We start from the raw sequence: 3,245 nt of genomic DNA on the forward strand, positions 1-3,245 counted from the left end.
ACCCTGTCCACTGTAAGACAGCACAGACATCTGGCTTTCATCATTAATCAAGAGTCCAGTTTTCAGCGGTTAAAGAGGACACATTTCAGCCTTGGGTTATGTAGACTTAGACTAGACCAATTCTGAATTCTGGCACAGTAATCACAGGGTCTCTTCGGATGTTGGAAGAACAAAACTTAGCTGCTTTTACAAAAGCAGTCGTATCAAATTTGCAGAGATGGATTCAATCATCATCTCTTTGTTGTTTTGGGCTGGCAAGCATTCAAGAACTAGTAGAACCGTACTCTAAAGACACAAGTCATTGGGCAGGCGAGGTCTACCTAACTTTATTGGCTACTACTGAGTGGCTATCGTCCATAAGATAATACTTTGGTGTAGTTCACTCCAGTGCAGTTGGTGTCCAACTGAGTCAGATTCTTGTTACCCCTCCCTTCACGACTTGTCATGCAGCACTCTGCACTTGCCACTTCAAAATAAAATACAATACAAATTAGACATCACCTTCAGTGGCTAGCTTTCCCTCAAGCAACTCACATTTGTAGTAATAATCTGTTTATACCAGTTAAGACAGACCCCAATTTACCACCTCAGAAAACAAAGGCCTTCACTTTTTCTGATATTTCTAGCTGTATAATTTTGTAAGGACCCATTCATGCCTATTTCTTCAAACCCTACCTCCCATTGTGGCATAGATCTACTACTTAAATCAAAGGCCCTACCTAAAGGTCATGTTTCTTACTCGAATGAGCTCTTGTCTCCAACCAATGAGTCTGCTTTAAATAAGATTAGAGTCACTTGGGAAACCAAGCTGCATATTAACCTGTCTGATGATTTATAGGAGAAAGCACTGAGGGCTGTTGATTCATCTTCCAGTTGTGCCAACCTCTCTCTTATACAATTCATTATACTCCATACAGTCATAGCACTGAAAAGCTCACTAGACTTCACCCAGATAAAATGGATGAGGGATGTAGTAGATGCTCCAAGGCACCGTGCAACCTGACTTAGATGTTTGGGTCTTGTTCTAGTTGTGTATCGAGGAAGTGTTAATCTTTTTTTAACACTTCTGGGACATTTTTCACTGCTAAACATAGTCGCTTGTTGATCTGAAACAAAGGTAGCTGTTAGCAAGCAAGACTTGTATGACGTCTGTGACTGAAGGATTTTATAAATCCTCAAATGTGTTTTGCGATTATTCAGACTTATTTGTTTTATTGTTGTGTTTGTGTACTTTGTTGTATGGCTTTCGTTCTTTCATTCTTAAGGTACACAATTGATTGTTTACATTTGATAACTTGCTTTTCAGTTTTAATAGTGATAAATTGATCTAACTTAATTGAATTAATATGAATGTTTTTTCTTGTATTTAACTTATGTAGCACCTTTTATTAACAATTCACCCCCTTGGCCCCTCCAGTTACAATTCCCAATCGCAGCTGCTGTTTGATTCAACACATATCTGTGAAGGACCGACTGATTGCAACTCCCAAAAAATCATAGTGTTTAGTACACTTTAATTGTCCAATAACATTTAAAACAACCCAGGGTTCTCAGTCCCGCAAGGACAAAAAGTTTGACACTGCTGCCCTCTGCTGGCTAACACTGTTATGACACAGGAAAAGCACAGTGACTTGAATCCTTGGAAGAAAAAGAGGTACCATGGCTGAGAGAATCTTTTAAACAAGATGACACAAGGGATTCCTATGTTGTGAAATCTGAACATTACCTTAAAAGTGGGTAAGGCTAGACACTTAAGCTGATTGCTGTGTAATGTCGTCACCCTCAGACTGCACATACAACCAGGGGTGTTGAAGGGGGCCTTTGGGCTGAGGCAGACTTTGAAAAGTGGCATGAAAAAGCCGTAATTCTCCACACTTTCTGACCTTGTATTCAGTAGAAAGGCTTTGTGAAGCTGGGAAACAGTGAATGTATTTCAAGACCAGGAGAGGCCTGCATCTTCTTCTTTCTTCTCATCACATGGCAGCGTTTCACAGAGGGAATACATCGAGTCCCACTGGGTATGTGTCTTTCTTCAGCAGTGAAAAACATGGTCACAACAGGATTAAAGAGAAGGCTCTGTCTTTTGATGTGGAGTAAGACATGTTTTTCAGTCAGTGTTCTTGTTGGGAAAAGCAAATTATATACTTAACCTTTAACTTACATATATCAAAAGCATGATGTCTTTTTTGGTACTATAATGTAGTTTTCAAAGCACAATCAAACAATGTTACAGGTCCCAGCTTTTAACAGACATTTTCTGAACTGTCACTTTCTCTCATCCATTCATACATTTTTCTTTATTTTTTGTATTTATCTTTTATTTTAGCAGGGAGGACCCACTGAGACCGAGGTCTCTTTTTCAGGGGTGGCCTGCAGCAATACAATTAAATACAATTAAAACAAAACTCATATAAACACAGTTTAAAATAGTCACAGAAACATTAACAACAGATTCATACTTGCAAACTCAAACCTTTCTTAAAATGCTGTAATGTTTTTAGAAGATTGCAAGTAGTTTCTTTAAGTACAAACACTACCCCTTTAAAAACGTCATAAGATATCAGAGAGGGTAGTTAAGCTGTCATTTGAAAGTCATTCTACATCATGGGAGCAGCAACAACAAAATCAGTCTGTCCCCATTCAGTTCTAAACCTTGTTTTTTTAAGAGTAATCCAGTTTTGAGATCTGGTTGAACAGTTTGATGTGTTATGAGACAAGAGACTAGTCAGGCATGAAGTGAGTTAACCTATGAGTGCCCTGCAAGTAAACAAAATACTGTGTTTTTTCCTACAAAGTCCCAACGAGGACCAGCCCACGGTACGATTTAGGTCACAATGGTGTGTTTGAATTCTATGACCTGTAATGAGACGAAGAGCGCAGCAATACATTGCATTCAATTGCTATAATGCAGAAGCAGATGCATGCATATAAAGTGTCTCCATAGTCCAAAACTGGCAGTATAGTAGACTGCACAATCATTTTCTACTCCTCTCTGTTAAGCAGTACTTATTTATTTTATTTATTATAAATAAAAGCGTAGAGCCTGTTGTCTCTCACATTTTAATTATGTCGCTGTGACAATGTCGCAGGGTCAACATGGCTCTAGTGCAGTCATCCCTTGTTTACTTTAAATCTGTTACATGTGTAAACCAAACCTCTGTCCTGCCCCCACTTCCCTGTTCAAAACACTTACCAGTATATAAAGGACAGATCTGAATTATTTGCTTTCAGTCCTCTCTCTCACC

Source organism: Notolabrus celidotus, chromosome 2 (genome assembly GCF_009762535.1).
Source record: "Notolabrus celidotus isolate fNotCel1 chromosome 2, fNotCel1.pri, whole genome shotgun sequence".
Classification (NCBI taxonomy): Eukaryota; Metazoa; Chordata; class Actinopteri; order Labriformes; family Labridae; genus Notolabrus; species Notolabrus celidotus.